Here is an 18,166-nt window from a genome sequence, read left to right on the forward strand (position 1 = left end):
ACAAAGCTCGTTAACCAAATCTAATTAGACTGAAGAAAAATAGACAGCTAAAGGCTAATATTTATTTACTGGCCTATGTAGGAACTATTTTAATGTATTTCACTAATTTCACGTCTAAATATTCAGCCGTCCAATCGCGCTTCAAGTTCACTGTCCCTTTAAACCACTCGGGCGTCCTGCTCAGCGCACGGCGCAGTCTGGAACGGTCCCAGCTACAGCGCATGCGCCAGAAGTTGCTGCCGCAGACAGCAGTGATTCGGCAGCACAGGGCAACGGGAGAAAATCTGTCCGTTTTAAACCATGGCGACGTACTAAACGATGCCTTTCGCAGAGGTAAACGGAGAGTAAGTAGTTGTATCTTTATAACACGCCTGCTGTCCGACACCGTGTGACGTCCTCTGAGAGTGTGGCGTAAATATTAGGAAAGGTTGAGAAGGCAACAATGGGACTGTGTATGTTTCAGACTGGCTGGCTAGGTTAGCTAGCCAGGAGCCTGGGCAGTCAGCTGGCACGCTGACTGGTAACATACAGGTTTATAGCAACTGTACTGCTCTCCTGCATTGGCCCTGTATCTACTGTAAAGCTCCCATCAAAGGCTTAAATCTCTCTGATACTCAACTATGTTTTAGTTAGAGGGAAAAGCCATAAATTCTCGATTAGAGCTGATGATAACTGTACAAACTGGGCTTATGTTGTGTTGTGTTCAGCTGGTTAGCTAGTTTATATTGTGCAATGTGACAGCCACCAGTGCGGATTAAGCTGAGCTGTATTTGCCTGCTAAAGTATCATCGTCATCATCATCACACTCGTATGTTCACAGATTAAAAATGTCATCAACAATGATGCAGGTAGTTTTGCGCCTCATCTCAAGCTAAATCGTAAGTGGTTCTCCAATAAGAAGCCAGTTGCGGATGAAAGTTACAAGTTAGGTTATTTTATACTGCTTGCTACCTTCAAAGTTGTCTACCCCTGGCTAGTGTCCGATATAATCATGAAAGCGTGCAACCATTTGCCAAGATTTAGAGTCTCGGCCGTCTCCACTCGACTGTACAGATGCTGTGCGCCCTCCTTGCTCTCCAGGCGCGTCTGCAAATGGCACCTCTTAAACATAACGCCACGGGGAAGTGTTTCCACCTGCAAAAGCAAGTGTTAAAGGTGATAACAAAAGGTTGACGTCACCGAGCTCATCCTGATCCTGCCGCACAACCTCGACCGCTGAGGAGGTGGAGAAGGAGGAGGAGGAGTGCAGGAGTAGTTTCAGAGGACGAGAACAGCTTCTGTTTTTAATGCTAGCACGTCTAATGGTTCGTGTCTGGAAGGAAAAGGTCTATCTCTGATCAAATTTCGGGTATCCTAAGGGCGCACTTAACTAATGGGATCATATCGACGTTTCTCCCCCTCCGAGCCCAATCTTTACACGGCGGAATGTTAATGTTGTCACAGCCTGTCCGTGTTGTCTTTGGCTGCTCTGCTTTTATTGCTGTAATCGGTCTGTAATGTCATGGAGCTTGTGACGGATTTGATTAAAAGGCAACTCTTCTGTTCTATGACTGACCGGACTATGGAAGTTATCTGCTTTGTGCTTCACATGGTAAGATGATAAAACTGTGAAATATCCAGCGATTTAAAAAAAATAAACTAATAAAAGTGTTTTGTCTACATTTGCATGCCCCTTTGAAATAAAAATGTATATATGTGTGTATATATATATATATATATATATATATATATATATATATATATAAAAATAATAATCTGTCGTTATGTAAAAAAGCCTTTTATCTCTTCTTTACCACGACAAAGGTGGGACTGTCTAGTCTATAGCAACGAGGGAAGGATGTGCTCTGTGATATCCAGCGCTTACTCAAACAAGAGCCTCACATTACTTGCCCAGAAGTGCAGTTTTGCAATGTAGCTTTCTTCCTCTATATTTTCCAAAGAGCGGATAATTAAATTTCAGACCTTGTTGTCGGGGAAACTTGGGGGGCGCGGGGGGTGTCCCTAGAACTGTATTTTTTATTTTTATTTTTTTTTGGCAATTATCGTGTAGCAGGAACCCTCTTTGCATTGGGATGCTATGTTTCCCAGCACAATGAAGCTTAATTGGGGCTCAACAGCAAATTAATATAAGGCCTCTGCCCATCTGTAAAATGCAGTTCACCTCTAATGACAGCAGTTATGTCAGTGAATATATCTCTGTGTGTGTGCCACTGGGTATGTGGTTGCTTCTATTTAGGTCTCAAAATGACGTGTTTGCTCTTAGTTATAGAGGCTGCAGATAAGTCTGGATGTCATGAGCGCATGGTTCATTCGTTCATGTCACGCTGGTCAGCTCTGTAGAAAATTACAGCGTTCCAGCAAATTGAAATACCACTTGAATGTATGTGTTAATTAGATCTCTGCATGCCTTTTCAAAAGTGTCTCTCCTCCTCTGCCCATGAGTCATGTGCTGACTCTTTGACCTGTCACCACAAATCCTGAGTCTTTGCTGAGGGCAAACTGAAAGAAAAGCAAAGGTTTTTTTCCCCCTTTTTTTTTTTCACCTTCCCAGCCAGCCACTGACAAATTTGAACATATTGATCTACACTAAGGGCAGAGGAGGGCAATTTCCTCTAAAGTACTTGTGCAGCATCTTGGCTGCTATTGCCTCTGTTTGTTGTGGCCCGCAGGTGACGTAAAACTATGGCATGGGGGGGGGGGGAAAAAGCTACATATTGTAGAGAACACACATGATTAGAGGCTTTAGAATAAGTCGAGTGTGATTGTAATGCACGCCTACGCAGTTTTCCAGACGCTATTCTTACACGTTGTTCTTGCAAACACATGGCAAAGCAGATATTAGTGAGTGATGACTAGCTTCACAAGGTTCAAACCAATCATTGTGAGCACCTTACACTGAAGCCCAGATGGTTTTGTGTTGCAGAAGGTTCTCCATTCGACAGCCAAACTGTCTGATTCCCAACATTAGGCTTGTTTCAGACAGCAGTAATAAGAGGATAACATCAAAGCTCTGCTTTATTTCTGAGAGACTTCAGAGCAAGACTATGAATAACAGATCACAAGGTACAAAGAGTGAACCAGAGAACTTAGGCAGCTTTTATGTTTCAGCTGTTGTTGGGATTCACGGGGAGCTCATTAAAACACATTGATGAGGAAGAGTCCCGATCCTCTGATTGTTGACTGTGAAATTGCTCAGCTAACCAACATATTTTTGATGCAATGATTTTTCTGTGCCGGAATGAGCCTCTTGGCTGATGCTCATTCAAAGCCAGTGATTTGATGTAGCATTTTAGAGACTGTACTTGAAATGGAAATGTGTAACCGTGTGCTCTTCCCCCAGTGCAATACATGTGTACCTTTCTTTTTTTTCTTTTCCTGCAGGGTCCTGTGTATGTTTAATCGCTCACAGGTGTTGTCAGTGAATTTTATGCCCAGCATATTTTCTATTTTCCACACCTGATCATTTTAGATGAGAATGATTTGTTGACTAGTTCCATTTGCTAAATAAGGCTGCCCCTCTACCCAGGTGCCAGGCAGAAGGACTGAGATTTCCTAGGTACCATTGATCTTTCCGCCAGCTCCACCTTTCAGTCCTCCCATCACCAGGGCAGCTGTCAGCCCACACTCACCCACTCAGCCACCCACCACTTGGAGAAACTCTCTCTGAGGCCACCCAATGTCTTCTCAGCTGAATGAGTCTGGTTTCAGACAGTGAACAGATGTTTGGTAGCCTCTGTGAGAAAGTCAGGAGACTCAGTATGTGGGTCAAACGCAGGTCAGACTCAGCATAGAGAACTGCAGCCACATGATACATCCAGATCAAGTGTTTACAACATGATGGGCAACTTCTGGATATCTCTGAGAAAAGAGACTCAACTGCAGGACTGAGGCTGTGGGTCAGCTGTTTGCATGGTATTCAGTTTGGTTCATGTGGGTGCTTTTATTTTGTGCAGTGACCGCAGGCAGTAGCCTTCATATGAAGATACAGTTTGTTTCTTTGTTTGCTGCATTTTTGTGCATAGATTTGCATGCTAGCTGGCAGGTCCAATTAGGGTAACAAAAAAAAGAAAAGAAAAATAAAGCCCCACTCTTGCTTGGTAGTTTGCATAATCAGCAAAGCCGAGCCCTTAAGCCAGGGAGTGATGTTACAAACACAAGGAGCAAAGGGCTTTCTGAAACTGTTATGTCTTCAGCTTGAGGGTAATCATGGACAAATCTCTAAGCCTCACAGTGCCATTCACAGCAATAACAACAGTAGGACGAACAGGGCTAGGTCTAGGAGAGCATCTGTGTGATCAGGCTTGTCAGAGGCATTGCAGATGACGGGGTTGTTTATCCACCTCCATCTTCACAGGAACAGCAGAAGAGCAGGGCAGATACTGTTATCTGTTTATGGCACAAGAGAAGGGCATCTCAGTTGGATCACTGACCCTCCACGGGCACTCTCCGCCTCCTAGTACCAAGCGCTGTCTAATAAGAGGTCGCCAGACGAGTCCCATATCACTCTTAAGTGATCCTAATAGATGCCATTAGCATGTCCACGGTTATTGCTGCAGTTTTCCACTGACCATGCCAACTGTACATGTCAGGGCATCATTATCCACCGACAGGGAGGCTCAGAGTCTGACTCAAGTCTGTGGGGTCAGAAAGAATGCCACAACAAAGCAGCAGTGAAGCTGTAGAGGATATCAAGTGGTGGGGATATAGGGGAGAGTGAGCTCAAAGTGTCATAGTTGGCACAGACATTAGATAAAGCTTAGCTACAAGAGGATTAGAGAGGGAGGAGATGTAAAATGCTCTCGGCTAATTGGGCTTTATTTTTAATATTTCAGAGGGTTCATTAGACACTAAATTGGTGAAGTATTTCAGCTCTGTCTGTTGCCTGAGAGCCTTTTTCGGGACAAGCTTTACAACCTGAATAATGGCATAATTTTTGTTAAGGCCTGGTCATTGAAAATAGCACACTGGTATATTAAAATTCTCCCTTTTCCCCCTCCTGTTACAAGGTTAGATTTCATCTTTTTTGCCCAAATACAAGCTTAGTTGCAGGCCTACATCTGGGTCAGTCCATTCTGACTTCATCTACTTGACTTTTTTTGTTTTTTTCCTCTATGTAATTTTGAGCAGGTCACAGTTGCCTGAAGGATATACTTTAGGGTATCATACAGTTGTCTTTCAAACTGACAAAGCAGTGAATGACTTTGACAGTGGGTATGGGGCTCAGAGACTTGGTCTGGGTGTTAAGCTCTGTGCTGGAAAGGGACGTAGGCTGTGCTGAGAGAGCTGTCGAGAGCGGTCAGTGCACAGCGCTTTGCCATGACCCTCCACAGCTTATCATCAGTTACACCACTTCTCCGGGCCTCAGTGTGTGGGTGTGTTTTTTCTGTGTCCGTGCAGCGTGCTGGAGACAGAGTGGTGCTTAGAATGGGGTCCTTTATAACCTCCTAACCCTCTGGTCCTGTTTGCTTCCATTGTTGGCCACAGTGAATGGTATCTCCGTGCCTTGAAAAGTAACCAGATGACATTCTTCCTGTTGTTCAAAAGGGCCTGGGGTTCCGTTGTAAAAAGCATCTGAAAGGATAGGCTAAGACTGTGACCTTCAGAGGCTAATCTCTGGCATGTCATTCAGTGCCTATTTGAAGCAAATGCAGACCTTTCTCCCTGGTAGCAACGCACCAGTTCAAACAAAGAAATTCCTTATCAGTTTTTAACACTTAGACTTTTAAAAACAGTCAAGATAGTTTTGGGGTTTTTTTTCCTTCTCCATAAAGGAACCAGAGGATGTTTTGTAGCAGCTGAAGTGAATCGTTATTCCAGACAGGCAGTGTGTCTGACACCTACATTGTCCAAACAGTCTCTTCAGCCTGTGACTGAGCCCTCTGTACACAGACCTGTGGCATCAGCAGCCCCTCTGTACTGAATGCTGAAATACCGCTGCTGCTGTGAAAGCAATGGGGATGAAATGCACTTAGTGAGACAGTAAACATCGGCGAGCTCTCAAACTATCTTACGTTGTTTATGTCTCCTCCTCTCCGGTGTATTTGCTGTGTTCAGCTGGCTGAGTTTCCTGGAATGTGCAGAGATGCAGTTGTCGCTCTGTAGGGGGATGTTGGCTTTAATCACAGTTCATAGTTCAACTCTGTAGTTGGACTCAACTGAGCAGCAATCAGACAAGAGTCACATTATTCTTCTGAACTGGAAGACCACACTTGATGTAGCTGTTTTATTATGAAGTTTGCTCTTTGCTCAACAGATTCAGATCATTTTTCCCCTCTTGTATATGAAGAGTTTGAAAAATGAGCTATTTAAACTTTGAACCACAACTATTGCATTTCTGACAACACTTGAAAGGGAGCAGCCTTCACAGCATAATACGGTACTGCTATTTAGTTGTAAAGTTTTACTTTTCATGACTCGCTCTTTAACAGATGCTTTTAGTCCACACCTAATGAGACTTTACCATTCATCTATTCAAGGGGATTTGCTTTTCAGCAAATTCACTTTAGTGGCATTGAGCTGTCTTTGTGCTTGTCTAAAAGATCTCTGAGAGCAGGCCTCCCATTGCAATGTTTCGTCTGTGCTTCATGTGTACCACCTGTATGGGGTTAAGACTAGGGTCAGACCTCTTGCAGAAGTCCATTGTCTGGGTTCCCGTTTTAAGCTGGATTGTGCTAAGGACTGACAAAAGGAAAAAGCTGTCAGGTTTATAGGGCCTCTTTCGTCAGGCATCTTTCAACAATAAATGATTGGCATATCTCCTGCCATTTCCCCCTTTTGTTTGCGGCCATTGAGTTTGAGAGCAAATAATGAAATTGACCATTACGTGCGATTTGTTTGCATCCCCTGCCCGCGTCCCTGAGCACATGCGCACACATAAAAAAAGGGAGGTTGTTTACAAAGGAAGCATTGGATTAGAAAAGGAAAATGCCAACTTTTATCATGCCACTGCACAAGCATTTTGCATTAGTCAGAAAATATCCCCTGAAGTAGTGTAACATCCGCAGAATGTGATTGAGATAGAGGGGGGAGACAGGGTGGGAGCAAAGGAAGAAGGGTGGGCCACAATTTGAAAGGCATACTTGAAAGTACTTGCAGTAAAGAGTCCTGAGGCAGGTCATGTTGCTGTGTGACAGAAAAGCATTCGTCTTGCTGTGTATCTGACGTCCCAGGGTCTCATTGCGAGGGCTTGCCTTCTCTGCGTGTCAGCTTTCTGTAATTAATAGCCAGTAGCCCGCTTACCCCATCAAGGGACCAGGTGCTGCTTAGATCTGCTCTGGCATGGAAAGACGGCAGATAAGCTGGTCGTGGGTTTTACAGTTATCAGGATAAAACCCACAGATGTCACCAGCCTCTCTATATAACTCAGTTGATTGTGTACATATAAACACAGTTGTAGACCTCAAACAAAGGGATGAATTTTAGTGGTGCACCGCTGATGGACGGCTTGTTGGTAAAGGATGCGGTTCATTTAGTCTATTTTGTGTCAAGCACCATTGTGCTCATGTCCTGTGCTGTTTAGCAGGACTTGCGGCCCTGACAGATTGCCATCCCGATGGGGAGATTTACCCAGCCAGCACTGCCAATGGCACTGACACCATCATTAGACTTTGATCAGCTGCATTCTGCAAGGGGAAGAAGAGAGAGTAATATTCTTGATCTAATTACTAAGAGACATTTCAGGCAGTGTAATGTGTGATTTAACCTCTTGTCAGGGGCTATAAAAGGAAGCTGGGTTAATCTTCCTGGCAACCTCTTTTCCACGCAGGGGAGAGTGCCTTTAAATTTCCTTTTCCTAGGAAGCTACTAAAGACCAGCATCCCAGTGTGGTATGCTAGCACCACTTCTCCTGGCCTTCTAGTTGACATCTCTCAAGGCGAGAGTTCTCTGACCTTTGAATGTTCGCAACAGCTGGTTTGCAGGAACTCGTGCATTTGCAGAATTGCAAGAAGAACAAAAAACCCTGTCCTTTGACTTCTGTATGCTTCCTCCAAATGGATTGTTTTGCAGCCTCCTTTGTTACTCTCCCTCGTTCTTTTGCTCCCTCTCCATCACCACCCACACACTGCAGCATGAAGAGTGCAGGGGACTTGATTGAACAAATAGATTGTAAGTGGAAACGAGGGGTTTGGGTTAATCAGTCAAACATAGTTAAACAATTCTTTGGACATGAAGGGATTAGTCTTGCCTGCGTTGAGCTCATCAGAACCAATTCTTCCCAGTGCTGGCTAGGCTTTTAGGGCCAAGGGCCATGGCCTCTCTAGCGCCATGGAGAACCACACACGCACCCCTCAGCATGCTCCATTGCCTCTGAATGCCCCACCACTCTCCTCTTCCTTTGTTACAGACTACAATTGGAATGATGGATTAGCAAATTAAATGCAGACCTTTCTATTCATGGCTATTCTCGCTTAAAGTCTCATTCACTGGATCTATCACAAACCTGCTTTAAAATGGTTACCAGGTTCACTCCATGTCTTCTAATTCCTTCACAAACATGTCTTTTACACTTAAACATTTTGTGAGAAAATGGTCCACTGACTTTTTCCCACCATAAAGGGCTCTCTGTATCTTGTTTTTACAGGATGACTTCCTGTACGCTTTCTTCCCTCTTCTTTTTTTTTTTCCTCTTTTAAACTGAGTGCTGATCACACTGATAGGAAGTGGCCCTGATATGATGATGTGTTGGCAAACGCAGAGTGTACAGCTGCAGCCAGCCTGAGCCTGCTCTAAATTAACCGTGTCACTGTCTTTTCCATGTTCCTGAGAGCTGAGCACTGACCCTGTTGGCCCATTCATATTGCATTTTTTCTGATATCATGTTATTTCACAGTTTTAATTGATGAGATAAATGGATTTACTCACTCAAATATAGGTCTCTCTCATATATATACATATACATATATACCCTGATGGTAAGCGCATCATGGACAAAAGTAAAACAATGTCAGATGTGCCACGCAATGCTCAATTGGTGGGAACTAGTGCGTTAGCGCAGTTAGCTTGTTAATGTGTTGACACCGTCCAGCCTCACGCACGGGACAATCCGTGTTAACGGAGATTTGCCGCGTTATGTCATTTTAACGAGATTAACGCTGACGGCACTAGCGGGAACACAACGAATATGACTGCACATTTACACCGACATCATCCTAGTGCAAAGTCAAGTGGAACCAGACAAAAACAACAAGCAGGCATGCTACAAACTTTACCCGAGTCATTTAGACAGCACATGATTCTCCTTATGTGGACCTGTGACAAAGTGGCTAGGACAGAATTCATTTGCCATTTGTCACTTGCATATATTGTTATTTTGTGTTCCGTTATCCTATAGTCTATCATAATGCTTTAATGTAAACACAGCACATGCAACCTTGGCTCTACATACTATCCCGGGTCTGTTTGTGGTAGCATTGGTTATATTCATTTCATCTGTGCAAAGGTACTTAAAGCTAAATGTCACTTCATCATTAATTGATTTGGATTCTTTCATTTGTTTATGTAGTTTGGTTATACTTACCACTGTTTGTTCCTTTGAGCAGGTCCTATGTGTAAAACAAGTATGTCGGAAGGGCCGCCCCAGTACTTCCTGATTTTATAGGATATGATGTCACTGATCATGTCAATTGGGTGTAACCAAATGAAGGGGTGTTTCTTTTGTGTAAAATTGTTTATTTCATTTAAAATAACCTAATGAAGTGAAGAGATTGACTTTTCAAACTGTTTAGTTGGGTGAATGAGTTTGTTAAGTGGAAAAATTATTTTATTCCTGTTTCTTTGTCTAGACTGTGTTATTTAGTCTACCCTGTTTTCCCAATGGTAGAGGTTAATGAGATCCAGGTGTGAGTGGAATTCTGTATAAAGCAGGTGAGATTTTGACTGACAGGTTCTTATGTTTTTGTGAAACAATTGTTGAAAGGCAACGCCAGAAAATAAAGAACACTTAAAAGAAACTTGAACAGTCTGCAGATGCTGTCTTCCTATCACTTTCCATGCTGCTTATGTTACGCTACTTCACAGAACCTGATATGTGTAATATGCTGCTGAGAATATGCCCCAGAAGAAGCGTATAGTATAGCTTTTATTTTGGAAAGAGCCATTTCTCTGTAACAAACTCTGTTTTCCAAAGATGAGTGATTTCCCGATCAGATAGATTATTTTTATTATTATTATTTTGATGTTTCAGCAACATTAAATTTAAAAGCTTTATAATTTTAATAAATGACAAATTAAAAAGGCATGAATATATATATATATATATATATATATATATATATATATATATATATATATATATATATATATATATATATATATATATATATAATATTATTACACACACACACTTACTTTCTTGTCTGTTTACCACTGCCGCAAAAACATTGCTTTCCTATCTCTGCTTCCTCTGTCCCACAATTCGTCCTCCAGTGCAGTGTGGGGGGTGGATTGCTGTGCTCTGTAGAGACCCCAATTAGCAGGACAAGCATGCCTGTTGAAGGTCACTCCCAGAGCTTTGGTGTGAGAAAAAAGGAGGGCTGGGCCAGTGAGAAGTAGCTCTGACAGTGACCGGGCTGAGACTCAGCTGGACCCCAGAGTTCTCACACAACAACAACACTTTTTTAACCTTCTTAGCAGTTTGCATGATGTTAGCAAAAAGTGGCTGAGGGTTTTGCTAAAGGTCAAGTGTTCTCGGTGGATTGTCATACTATACTGCGACCATATCTGAGAGATCCATTTGTCATTAGCTCCAAAGTCCCCTACTTCATCAGCCCGTGTCTGGTGTCTGCTATCTCTGCCTGATTGATGGCTCTGTCCTTATTGCAGGGAACTGGGGTCGATGGCAAAAAATTTGCTGCTGGGTGCATTAATGCTGTGTTCAGTGGCATAGACCTTTGAGCACGCCTCATCAGTCTTGAATCATTGCACGGCCACAGGAGATCTGTATGAGCAGGCATGATGCAAGACAGGGAGAGAGGGGGAGCTAGGGACAGGAAAAGGAGTTTTAATCAGCTGGGTTAACTCTGTTACTCACATGACCCTATGTCACTGCTACAGGAGTATACTTAAATATTTTAAGCTTCAGAAGCCAATGCCAATGTTTACCAGTTTTCAATTTATTTGTCATGTTTTTGTTGTGATTTACTGATCTGTGCTAGGGGAAATGAAGAAATCTCCATCGTAAAACATTATTTAATGGCTTTAAAATATTTTTGTCTTCATTGCGAAATCTTGGAACATTTAACCAGCTTAAAATCACAGATAAATATCAACCATTTTCATGATTAATTGGCCTTTTATTTATTTATAATCTCTGTCAGAACTGTCTGAAATGGTTAGAAGGTAAGTTAAATCTGCTTCTTTTCATCACAGAAAAGAGCAAACTAATGGTTGCATGTAGCAGTTAACGGTTTCTTTTGCAGCTGAATTTTGCAATTCACTTGCAAAATAAACACATTTGTCTGTGCAAAACAGTATTAACTTCAGTATCTGGCTGTGTTCAAATTCTGAATTAAAGCTGCTCAGTGATTTAATTTAATATTCATAAAATAGTCCTGTGTTTGATTATGACATTTAGCCTGTTTGCTTTGGTATTGTAGAGATTGTTGATTGTTTGTATAATAAACCAGTACCTGTGTAGGAGTAAAAACTGTGGAGCCATGACAACACCAGTATACACCAACAGAGTGTGTGTAGGCTCACTGTCAGACAGGCAGACGGAGGGGCCCTCACAGCCTGGGAGGGCCAGATGTTCCCATGCAGACACAGAGGTGATATGTTTGCCATACTGGGCCTGTATTTGCCTGGCTCTCCACAGAGTCACCGGCTGGCTGCCCGATACCCCGAGCTGTTGTGTGCTGGGGAAAGAGCTGGGGTGGAGAGGCACGCACATAAACTCTGGAGATGAAAGAAACCTGCAAATGTCTTGTGTGTTGCCAGGGGCAAAAGAAGCACCTCTCATACAGTGCTGTCCACTGGAGAAAGAGCTGCATTTGCCTTCTTTTTTTTTTGTCCTCTCTCAGATGACCACCAGATACGAGAAGGGCTGGGTTCAGCATCGCTGGAAGGCCAGGCTGAATGTTAGAGCTGCTATGGAGGCGGCTGACCTTCCCAACCTTTAATAGACACTGGAGGGACGTAGATTAGCCTTTACTGAATACATATACAATGTTGTTTATAACAGGGAAATGGCTATCTGTTTTTGACGTGTATGACAACAGATCTGGTCGTCGCCACCAGACCTGCAACTCTTTAATCTATTTTTACCAGCTGAACAAGTGGACGGTAAAAACCTGCATTTTCTGGCTTTAAAAGCTGAAACATGTTGCAGTGTTTTCCACACATTGCCTTTTATAAACCAATAAGCAATTAAACAGCATACAACATACCAGAGTTTAAGATGAAGCGCTAGTTCACTAAAATTCTTTTAGAGGTCAGTGTTTATTAATTGCAGCATGGCCCTGAGTTATTGAAGCATCTAGATTTTTAAAATTACTGATATTCTTTCACCACTTGGTGCTCACAAGTGTTTCACAAGCCACACTTAAGACTTTAAGTTATCTAAACCAAGCATGTGAGAAATGCGACGGCATTAAATAGGAAGAATTCTGGTAAACACAGTTGTAATGGAGGGCATTAAAGCAGAATTGTTGACGTGAGTTTTCCCGCAGAGTTGGATCAGGCATACGTCTAATTAAAGTTCTTTCTTTATGTGTTTGTACTGGTGTCTATACAGCTCATATGGGAGAGAGGCCAGTTAGTATAATGGCACAGTGGATAAATCTCTCACAGCAGGCCTGTGTAACACTGGAAGCTGTTTTTGTGTGTTAAGCCCTTTTAGGATGATTTGTGAGAGTCAGCGCTTACACAGTTCTGCTAAGCAGAGCTGCTCTGACCCTGCACCCCCACTAAATCAGTTCAGCCCTTGCAAACAGGCCAGAGCTGGTTAATACTGGGTCAATAATATGGGTCTGAGTGGGACAAACACACAGAGACTTAACTTTTTTTCCCTCTCTTAAACACAGCATACATGTCAATAATAAGGCAGTGGATATACAGAGGAGGTCATTATTCCTACAGGGGGAAGTCACTAGTGCATATGTATGTGTGTGTATGTCGTTTTCTTTACATGTTGTGTATGTGAGAGAGAGAGAGAGAGAGCAGGAGAGAGTGAGAGCTGGGTGAACAGCTGCATTGATTTGGTTTTGTTTGCTGTCTACTCAGAGCAGAAATGTAAGCCGTGGGAACACCTGGAGAGTGGGGAAAATGGGAGAAGAGGTGGTGGTGGTGTCAGCTCTGCCCCTGGCTCTGTACCAAGCATACATGGATGCACAAACGCACACACACACACACCTCACATGTGTGAGGGCAGCCTGGGATCCCAATCAGCAGCACTTAACAAAGCTTTCCTCTTTCTGCCTTTAATCGCAGGCTCAATTTGTCACTGGGGTGTCCAATTTCTGATAAGCGCTTTGACTGAGAGAGGAGAGGTGGGGAAGAACACAAAATGGATGCACCTGCTAACAAATGAAATCAAACCACTCCATCTTCATTTCCCCCCTTTTCCACCAGCTGGAACAATGCTGCCTTGCTTAGCTCTCGGCACATTAAGTTATTTCCCACTAACTGGAGTTATTTCCCCCCACTAACCAGCTAGAGGGCCTGGCTGACTTGCAGTCAAATAGGTAGCATCGCCTGATCCTTTAATGTCAAATTCTTCCACACTGACCATCCTCCTCCTGCTGGCTGAATATTGTTTAGTAGGTCCCTCCTTTTTTTGGTTTATAGCTGTAAGATGGGAAAAGTTAAGGATGAGACGTTCCATTCTCAGATTTCTGACCATCAGAGTACTTCGTGTAGCTTTACTTGTGAGGCTAAGTATGGAAGTCAATCCTTTGAGATATTTTGAGGTAGGTATTGAGGCCAAATGGCCCAATTTCCTTGCTGACGTGCATTTTCATTTGTGCGTGTTGGGACAAGTTCATTGTCGGGCTTGTTATTTTTGTGCATCAATATAATTGTTTTGTACACTGAGTCTAATTGCAGTATATCGCATTACTTTATCCTGCTTCTAAGACAACTGTGCAATTTGTTACAGAGCCACATACAAAGCAAGCAGCTTGAAAAAAACAGCTGCCTCAGGTCTGGTGATTTCTATCACTTGCTGCACATACCACAACAAGCACACACTCACAATACACAATACTGCATTCTACTCTAGTTAGTGTTGGTGTCTAACCATAATATTCCAGTCCGGTACCAAAGCCCACAGTGTAACATGTGACTCAGCACATTGTTGTCTGGTGTGATGTGAGGATATGTGAAGATAACACAGATGTGGTGGCACCAGTGAGGAGATGAAAAGAGCGGCGATGATAATGGTGTGTTTGTGTGAGCGCTGTATCTGGTTGTGTGATCTGATGGTTACCAGAAGGCTGGATTAGCATTGGAGTTCTTGCAGCTATGATTCTTAAACTTTTCTTCTTCTTTATTTAGGACTATTGTCAAGATGCTACAGCCTCACTCTGGTAGCACTCGTACTTCCTTTTTACATTTGCTTCCAAGCGATCAAGTCAAATGGTAATTGCAGCACCGAGCAAAGACGTGGCCAGTATTTGAACCTTATCACGAGTGACTTTTGAACAGCCTCTCAGTAATACGTGCCAATCAGAACTCCTCTGAGCTGAATTAAAACAGTTAGGAAATCAATTCCAATCTCCAGTGTTGCTTTATGAAATCTTTGCTTTCCTCTTCTTTTACTGTATGTCAGGTCTTTTTTTCCCCTCCCTCAAGTGTTTTAAGAGTCATGTCTGAGAATAGGCTGGCTCTTTCCTCACTGAGGCATGCCCAGCTTCTGGCTGTGCTCTCGATGGATTTGCTGCAGATAAATAAATAACTAGGCTGGCACCCCTCACTTTGGTTCCCCTCTGTTTTGGCAGGCCATCCACACTGCATTTTCTATCAGGTGTAAACATGTCTGTCAAACGGCGCAGTCAGGGGCCCCAGCATTTTGGCATTCATGACGCCATGCATGCACCGCTGCCAGCACTTTCTGTCTGCCCGTCTGACCTTGGCCAGCCTTGACGTGGCTGAGCACACTTAGCTCTACCTTCCACTTTTGTAGAGCTCTTGGGGAAGCCAAGCAGGCTTAAGTGGCTGTTAGTGAAACTGACCCCAAGTTGAAGAACGGACTTTGGCTGGCTGTCCTTGCAGCAGTTATGTGGTGGATGGGTAATGACCATGACATAGCTGTGGCATACATATCCTAGCTAGACCAGGACACTTGCAGGCGGATACGTTTTCATTCTCTCATCTCGCTACCATGTCGCTGTCATCATCTCCACTGTGACGAGCCGTGGTCATCATCCAAGAGGCTACGAACTACTGATGCAAATACAAAACAGGACAAATGGGGTCAGCCTGATAAGAGAAGAGGCCTCTTACTGTCAGGGTTACTGTCCTTTTCTCAGTTTCATGGTGCACAACTTCTCTAAGAGTCTGTGTTCTCATCCTGAAACCAACCCTCCATATCTGACACCTATGCAAAGATTTAGCCAATCCAACTGTGGACTGTGCAGTATTCTAGGGGCATGCTGCCTCTCTCCGCTCCACATCCACCGTCTCACCTCGGGGAACTGTCACTCTTTCATCAGTTAGTTACTGAGCATTCATACCGTCTCCCAGTTGTTTCACAAACCCCTCCCTCCCTCTAAAGAAGAGCATCTTCAAGTAGCTGTCTTCCTCTCTCCCACAGTATTGCAGCAGTTTCCTTACTTGACAGATTTATCCCTGACACACTCTTGCAACTTGGAAACCACTACTTTACAGACTCTCAATTTGTGTGCAAGTTGAGTTTGGGTTGGCTGTCTTCTCTTCTGCTTCTTCTTCTTTCTTTTCTTTTTTCTTTTTTTTTTTTTTTTTAACCCTCTGCTCGTGATCAGAGCTATCTCCCACTCTCTCGCCCTTTCTCTTTTGGCGAGATAACACTCGGGGTTGATGAGGGGATCTCTGCTAACTGAAAAGCAAACGGCCCATCCCGAACGCCTCGGGATGTGCTGGAGTCATCAGGATCCATTGTGTGAAACTGTGAAACCAGCCTGTCATAGCCTAACACGCCCGTGTCCCTCAGCTAGCAACAGCAATCCTTCCTGCCTCTGTTGTTTGTGCAGCCTGATGGGCTAATGAAGGCCATACCAAAGTGTTATTTCTTCCCACCGTGCTCAAGAGCCAAGGCTTTTTCCCCTTTCTTTTGACAGAATACTCTGGTTTGGTATTCAAGGGTAAAAAGCTGTTCTCATCTTCCTGCTCTCTTTTTTTCTTCTTTCTTTACCTCCTATTCAGACTCAGCTTGCAAAGAAAAGTAATTTCACTCTTTCTGTCCCTGAGAGAATCAACACAGTGAAGTTGCATTGAATTCCTGCTGCAACATTTTTTTTTCTTGGCTCTATTTCAGACCCATAACCTGGGGGTAAACATGCAATTAAAATAACAGCAGCCTGCTTTCTCCACCACTCTCTTCTTCAGCTGTTAGCGCAAGCCATGTACAACATGGTGACTAGGCTCTCCTAATTGCTTTTGCTCATAATTGGTATAGAAAAACTGCTAATATAATACCAGCATCCAAACATGCTTTCTCACCTTATTTCCCCGACCTTCCCCCTCCTTCATTGTATTTCTGCACAAATATTGTAGATGTCTGCTTCTAATTAGCTTATTTTCTGTGACCCCCCCCCTCCCCCCATTTTAATATGCTATGCAATTAGCCTGATGCTATTTCCAAATTTCTAACAAATGCAGATTATAGTTGATGGAGAGGATATTGATCAAAACAATCAGCACATAAATGCAGTCAGCTGGTCTCATTTCCTAAATGGCTTCCATCTATCCTCTTCCTCCTTCACTTCTCTGTAATCTTTTTTTTTTTTCAAACTTTCAGATGGCTTTCTATTTCTCCTTCCCCAGTGAGGAATGAAAAGAAAATATAGGTCAGCTTTTATGGGAGCAATTTGACACATGACACAAGCCATGCGCATCACTTGCTCAAGTCCTGATTTGTCTTCTTGCCTTTATTTGTCTATAATGAAAGCCGCACAGTTATTCACACGCTTTATTACAGTTCTATAAGTAGCTGGTGGAGACTTGCCGAGTCACGGCCCCCCCCTAATACTTTGAGAACCCCGTAGTGTCTGTCTGCACGGGGCTGATAGTGTGAGACGCCTGGCTAAACTCCACCAAGCCAATCCCTGCTCCACAGGCCTTCCCAGCTGGCTTGGCTGGGCCTCCTTATACGCAACTGTGTTTCCACTTATAACAGGAGGGGCTTGTCTCTGTATGACAAGGACTATTAGGTGATTAGGGTAGATATTTACCTGAATGGATGGGCAGCTTGAGGGTCAAGCTCCCTGTTTAGAGTAGGCTAAACCCCCTGGTAGTTACAGGGCAATTTGGACAGCCAGCAGGCGACCGAGTCATGTGTCCAATTACATCCTGCAGAGAGGCACCTCCAACTATCGCGAGCTTGGTCCCTGTCTGGATCTGACACTCTGTCAGGTGTATTCGTGCCGCTTCTGATACAAATAGTCTGAGTGTTGGGAGGGGGGGAAAAAAAGAAAGCCTCCATGGGGGTGTGCGCCTTTGTAGAAAGTGCCACTGTTTGGCGTGTGATGTATATTTGAAGTCACTGTGGCAGTGGTGCTGAAAGGCAAGTCAGTAAACGTCAGGCTTCTGTCTGTCGGGTTTCATGTCCGCCTGCTCTGCGCTACAAAGCAGAGCGTCAGCTTGGGCATTACCATAGGCTGACCTTTGTTTCTGCACTCCCCACTGCACACTTTTCTGACATTCAGGGGCGCTGTGGGGGAGGCAGGAAGGGGGTGGCCTGTTGGGTGGTTGGGTTTTTTTGCATGTAGTGTGTTGTGTGTGTTCTTACAACAAATTAACGGACAGTTATGTGCTCGGTTTTGTTTTGTTTTCCCCAACATCATTTCACTCTGCTGCCACCGTTCTGCTTTTGAAACCCTCCTAACAAAGACACTGCTGTATTTGATATTTAGCTTTCCTCCACACCAAACCTGCCTGTTGTCAAAGAGATTGCTGTTATCTTTCTGTGAAATCTTGGCATCCTGATAAATGAGAGAGGGCTGGAAATCTTGCCTGCTGACATCAAGGCACCATG

At 43.6% G+C, this 18,166-nt stretch overlaps 1 protein-coding gene across 3 annotated transcripts in view; it reads left to right on the top strand.

Annotated features, from left to right (window-relative positions):
* Window positions 1-231: 231 nt before the first annotated feature.
* Window positions 232-18,166, top strand: part of fam222ba (family with sequence similarity 222 member Ba) — a 30,350-nt gene continuing 12,415 nt past the window's right edge. The window contains exon 1 of one of the 3 annotated variants that reach the window (XM_085288414.1): window positions 232-344. The gene's annotated coding sequence lies outside the window, so the exon portion shown is untranslated. The other 2 variants (XM_085288416.1, XM_085288415.1) reach the window with 2 other exon arrangements.

Source organism: Mchenga conophoros, linkage group LG10, assembly GCF_057382185.1.
Source record: "Mchenga conophoros isolate Kocher_MC1m ecotype Shallow Benthic linkage group LG10, M_conophoros_male_GT1.1, whole genome shotgun sequence".
NCBI lineage: Eukaryota > Metazoa > Chordata > Actinopteri > Cichliformes > Cichlidae > Mchenga > Mchenga conophoros.